We start from the raw sequence: 7,115 nt of genomic DNA on the forward strand, positions 1-7,115 counted from the left end.
TCTTCTCCTTCATCGCGGGAGTTCTTGAGGGAGGATTCTAGCTGCAAGAGTTTTCTTTCTAACTCTTTTCGCCGTTCCATCTCCTCTTTAAGGTACCTTTCGGTTTCCTTTTGCCTCTCCCGCTCTTGTTCCAATTGCTCCAGGCGGCTATGGACCAGTCCCATTAGTTCAGCTACGTGAGCTGGTCCGCCTTTTTCTGATTCACGTCCATCTGAAGAATTTACCTTCGGATTCTTTACTCCGGAGGTACCCTCTCTGTGTTGATCATTGTCCTGATGTTGGGCTGTGCCTTCATTGTCATTGCCCATGTCTAGATTCTCTTGCTCAGAATCTGTTTCGACATGGCCTTCTTCGTGGGATCTATCTGCCATCGAGGGATGATCTCGCGGTTCCCCGGCAACGGCGCCAATGTTACGGTAAGTAACCGGAGATTAATACGACGAATGGCGTTTGGCGGCCCAAGTGTGTGATGGAGGAGAACTCCGGGTAGGTCCGCAACTCGGGAGGCTCCGTCCGACTTGTGCTCGCGTGTGAATGGAGGGTGGTACCTGCAAAGACACTCCGATGCCTAAGTTAGCAAGAGTGAAGCAGGTCTTAGAGAGTATTGGACTTAGAGATACCTGAGGGGTGTCAGTGTATTTATAGTGGTGAGCCAATAACCACCGTTGGTGTAGTGCCGTATCTTTAGGGTGGTAACCGTCCCTATTATCTTGGGGAGGTTAAGATATGGCTTTATGAGGCGGTTAGAGAGATTTTAGGGGCGGTTACTCATTTGAATGAGTGTTTATCTGCCAGCTAATCTCACATCCGACCTCTTCAGACCAAGTCGTGGTTGACACCGACTTCTTATGTGAAGGTCGGCACGAGCTAGGCTTTAATCCTTTGGATTAGGCCTTTTAATTGGCTAGGCCTTTTAGTTGGACCTGTGCCTTTGCATTGGGCCAGGGTATGAACAGTTATATACCTTAAATTTTTATAAAAATTTAATCTGATAGTAAGAAACACATCAATCATATATCTAACTACTAAATAATGAAATTACTTTTTTCAAAAATTTAAGCCAATAAGATAACAGATGTAAATGATTATAGCTCTCATATACTCACATTAATAAAATATATATTCTCATCTCTTAAATTATATTTTGGGGTAAGTTAATAAATTCGTTCAATTCTAATAAGTTTTTTCCTTTATTTTTTCAAATAATATTAATTGCATTATATTGCATATCACTAATGTAAGATTTGATTCGATGACTATTAATCGAATTAGAATATTGTTAATTAATTCAAGCTCTATTCTTCATATATAGAATAAAATTCATTGGTCTAAAAGGATTTATAGAATATTCTTTTAATAACCAAAACGGTTTGATTCCAAGAGATTCCTGCCAGTGAGGACAAAAGTAATATATAAGAAACATAATATTCTAATGCTTGTTTAATTTTGGGATTTGAGATGGCTAAGTACTAATTAAGAACTAACATACAATGATGCATGTTTGGATGTTCTGTAATGCGCATATGATTATTGTCAATTCAAACCTTGGTTTAAATAGTGACAGTTTAAAAGAAATTTGCAACGGTTTAAAATCGTCGCAATTAGATATATATAAATGTGAACTTGAAATTTTTTCTTTTGACACAAGAGTTGTTAGTTGTTTGATGAGTTTTAATTACCATGCATTTGAAGTCTTATGTCATATTTGATGAGTTTTCCAATGGTCAAATTTGTCATGAAAATATTCTTTTAAAAGACTAAAATAGATAAAAAAATGATGTAAATATTTATGTTTTTAATACGGTATTCTTTTTTCTTTTTATTAGATTTATGCTGATTTATTTTTTTAGAGTTTAACAGAGATTGAACTCTAAATTTTTTCAATCATTTAAACACTGATACTATATCATAATATATACTATTTTTTTAAATAAAATAATCTGATAAAAAAGGACATATGAATAATTATATATTTAATAATATTATATTTTTTAAATAAATAATTGTCTAGTTAGATAAAATAGTATATTAATTATTATTTTTCAAGACAATTGCATGCAATGAGGTCACTAATTGGTTGTGTATATGTTTTGGAGCATGACTCAGTATATGATGATCCGCCAGGGATGAAAGCACTAATAAAATGCAATAATTAATATCCTTATATTGCTTTACATGAGCATTATTTTCCACTCTATATAAAGTGTTGAACATATATAGCATTCCATGGTCATTACCTTAAACTAAATCCTAATTCACAATAATTAGTGGAATTTTTTTTAATTGGTTTTTTCTAAAACGAATTCGATCAATTTGCAAAAAGAACATGTTAATTAATAATAAAATCCAGGTGGCAAAATTTTGCAAATTTTAAGCATACCTTTTAAGTTTTTGTTTTTTCTTAAAAGTATTTGGAAACATAAGCATCTTATTATCGAACCCCAAAAGAAAAATACACATTTTCAAAATATAAAAAAACCCATTTAAAATTATTATAGGGCATAATGAATGAAATATAAAACTTATTATTAAAGAAACTTACTTTATTTCTTTCCACTCTCTCTCTCATTCAGGCACACATTCCATCCACTCTCCACTCATGTTTTGCATTTGGTAGAGAATGATTTTGGTGTGAATACAAGATTATTATTATTATTATTATTATTATTATTATTATTATTATTATTATTATTGCATTGACACCTAGATATATATATTGTCCAAGATCTCAGGGTAAGGTATATTACGTAATTTTGCATAATAATTGACTAATTGTTAAAGCGCACGCACTACAAATTGATACCCATTAATCATCATCATCTTAAAACAATGAGTTACGTCTATGCAAAAAGCTTAAGCAAAAATAAATAATTATCAATTGAATTACTGAAACATTCAAATGTAGAGTAGTTTTTGTCAATGTCTTATATGGTTGGTGACTTCCACGGTTGATACAAATAGCCCAAAATAATTTTGACTATAATACTACATCAACAAAGGTTGAACTTTTTTTTTTTATGATAATTTAATTATTTTATAATGTTTTGACATGATATTAAAAAAAAAGCTAATAAGTATATTATAGGACACTTGTAAAAAATGCAAAATAAAATGAAGTTCTCGATAATATTAAATGCATAAAAGTTATTTTATATGTAAAAATAACAAGGAAAAGTTTTATGAAATATAATAAACAAGTACTCGTTGTTTTATTTTAAATTATTTATCACTCTGGAATTTTGTTAGTTACATTCAAAACTATAAATGTATTTAGACAAAAATTATATGCAAATATATCAAGCTTTAATGTGCTAAAATACTAAAGTGATAGATATCTTAAAATAAAAAGAATAATAAATAGAAAGTACTAAAATTAAATAAAAGTATTAATTCAATATGAAAAAAATTAGCAGGATCTTATTTTAATTAAGATCAACATGAATAAAAACCAGCCCATATATCAGCAAATAATGGATTCTTTGACCGGACATTTCTCCCACCACAAGAGAGAGAAAAAAAAAAAAAAGACAAACCTTAGTGCGTGGGAATTATACAATATCTTGTCTCTTAGATGAGTTTGTTGATATGGTTTTCAAAATCCTTGCACTTTAATTGATAGGCAACTATCTCTGTCTTTATGTATTAGTACTATATTATCATCATCTTGTTTAAATTTTCATATACTTTCTCTAATTTAAATTAGGTTAATAGCTAATCTAATTGGCAGATATTTGATTTAACATTTATTAAAAAGTGTCATGTCTACAAATATTAGTAATAACTGAATTAAAACGGTAAATTTTGACCTTTTAACACATTTAAATTTCTTATATATTTTTATAATTTTTTTTGAAATATTCTTGACAAGTGTATTTAACAAGATCCTTAATTTATAATAAAGTACTCCATTTAAATAATAATAATAAAATATGTTAAAAATGTGAGTGATGAGTTTTAAACGGCTGGGAATATTAATTAGGCAAGTGTGGTAACGTGGTCTAATTGAACTTATTAATAAGAGAAATTAAAATAAAAGAAATGTTCTTTTATTTGTTTTGGAGACTTTAATTATGCCACGCATGATGATTGGGAATTTCTCCCTCATTCCATGAAATTAGGTACTTATTATTTATTATTATTATTGAAAGTTATAGAATATTTAAGTTTCATAATATTATAACAAGTTTGATTATTTGAGTGGTTGGTAATATTCTAAGGTAAACTAAATCACATTATTTTTTATATACTAAAACACTCGTCCAAGGGATAAAAAATTTGCACAAGGATCTGAAAAGCATGCATGCATTACGTAATAAAAGTTGCATGTCATTGTTATATTACACATAATTATGATTCTAGTTAGTGAAGAGTTTAGGATTTATAAGACAAGGAAATATTTCTTTGTAGCATGCACTAATATAATGCATGTCTCAATAAGTATAAGCAGCTTCAAGAATATAGGATCAAGAGTAGCGTTGGAATTATTAGCATTAGCATTAGATTTCAACGAATTTTTTGGATCTACCTTCTTCATGCATGGTATTCTAGATTCTAAGTTAATAGTGGGTTGATGATGTATGATTCATATTCTCATGCTATTTACACACTATATTTGTGAATCTAATGTTATTCTATGCTGTAATAAGAGAGTGAACTCAATAAGTACACCCAACTTGAGGATATAAAATAGATCCTTTTTATTTTTTTTAATTGAGGATATAAAGTATAATAATTTTTATTTTTTATTTTTTATTTTTTTTAGTTCTATCTATAAAATGTATGATGAAAAATCATATTTTACGCTTTTAAATAAAAAATTGAAAAAATTGTTATCAGATATTTCGATTGAAAACTTGGAATTATTATCCTCCCTCAGTTAATGTCACACATATTTAGCACACTTATAAAACCAATAAGCCATATCTTTTTCTAAAGAAATAAAAGAAGTAATAATAATGCGACCATTCAACTTCCACGAATGGCGGAGATAGAGACAAATCGACAAATCAACTAGCTTCCGTCCTTACTTCTTTTTTTTTTGAATGAATAAATAATATATATATATTATCAAATCAAATTACTATACAAATTGCATGAATAAAAAAGATAAATTTTCTAACTATTTTTTAAAATGATTTTGAGTATTAAAAAATGGAACCTATTATAAAAGAGACGACCACTATATAATTTCACGAGCTGGAATAGTCGAAATTCAAATAATAAGATCTAGATAAACATCAATATCAAAGATTTTTTTTTAAAAAGAAATTATTACATTGAAATATATGGTTGTTTACATTCCCTTTCATAGAATTATAGAGACGAGGAAAGGAACTTAAATGATCGATAATGAATGGAATTTGCATTGGCAATTGTGATTGGTTCTTTACTCAATCTGCGATTCCTTTCATGAAACTTTTCTTCCCGGCAATTTAGTTTAAAAATGTTTTCCCAATAAGCTTTTGGCATAAAGTAATAATCATAATTAACGCATAAACTCATTGTCATTATCATGCTACTAAGAACATGATAGGGAAAAGAATGCCATGAATAAAAAGGTTGCTTCAAAATAATTATTTTGGACCAATATATATAAAGCAGTGTGCACTATACTACATGTAACTTGGAAGAAAAGAAATGGATCTCTCGCCTCAAAGTCATACATTTATTTGCAATATAAAATTTTTTAATTTTAATTTTACTAAATAAAAGAAAATAGTCCTTTTTTTGTTAGTCACTCTTTTATATGGCAAATTGTTCATTTGGAAAGTTTTAAAAGTATTTTTTTTAGTTTTTGACTTATAAAAAGTAGTAGTATTAATGTCTGGTGTAATTTTTAAAATCAAATTACAATTTTCTAAGAAGCTATTTAGAAGCTTATAGAGAAATTAAAAAAAATGACTTTTCTTATAATACTACTATTTTTTATCACATTTCTATAAAATAAGCACTTTTAGGATTAAAAACTCAAATACAAAATAATTTATTTATAAACTACTTTTAATATAGTCATTTATTGTATAAATTATTTTTCAAAAAGAACTCAATTAAGTTCTTTATCCAAACTGATCTTAGATTGATGTAACATATGCTGCTATTTTAATTTATCATATCAATATTTAATCTGTTATATCAGTATTTAAATGAAATAAATTTAATTATAGTAATTAAAATAAAGACTTATTTAAATTTTATTACACCAAAATCAAATAAAAATTTTTATAGAGAGCAAAACCAAGCACTGAAAATATTTTATAGGGACCAATATGTTATTTAAGCCCACAGTATATGATGATCCTTTGGGAAAGCAAGCATTGACTTCAAATTATTTCAGTTTTAGAAAAGGAAAGCATTGTGAATGTTGGCTTAAAATTAAGATTTATTAGTAATAATATATATGTTGTATTGTGGATTATTACACATCGCATCATAATTGATAACATGGTCCACCATTCCGGGGATGCATGGGATGGGACCCTCATTCACTCACTACCAGACAAGGAAAAATTAGTACGTGAAACGTGTGGTATATAACAATACGTGTTTAAGTATAAATATATACGTTGTTTAATTTATTTTTAATATATATTTTTTATTTTAATTTATATTTTATATTAATAATTAATTTTAATAACTGGTTTTAATACAGGTATCCAAAAAAAATAGTTGAACAAGTAATCTAATAATCTAATGGTGCTTACTCTCGTTACTTACTCTAATAAACTAAGTACGTAACATATTTGTGTTGGTGGTAAAATGTTTTGTTTACTTAAATTAGATTTATTAATAAGTTTGAGTTTTGTTTAAAATTATGTTATATGTGTATATTAAAATCAGTTATTAAAGTTAGTTATTAGTATAAAACACATTTTAAAATATAAATATATATTAAAAATAAATTAATTACACATGTATTTATATACAAATATATTAATAACTAATTTTAGTATATAAATAATATTTTTATTTTGTTTATCCAAAAATCCTACGACTCTAATTATTCAATCTCACAATTTTATTTCTAGAAATTCTTTCATATTTTTGTAAATATTTATAATATTAAAAAGTCATATTTTTCGTTTAAATATGATTTATTAATGTTTGTTTTAGGCAAC

This window comes from Arachis duranensis, chromosome 6, assembly GCF_000817695.3.
Source record: "Arachis duranensis cultivar V14167 chromosome 6, aradu.V14167.gnm2.J7QH, whole genome shotgun sequence".
Lineage (NCBI taxonomy): Eukaryota > Viridiplantae > Streptophyta > Magnoliopsida > Fabales > Fabaceae > Arachis > Arachis duranensis.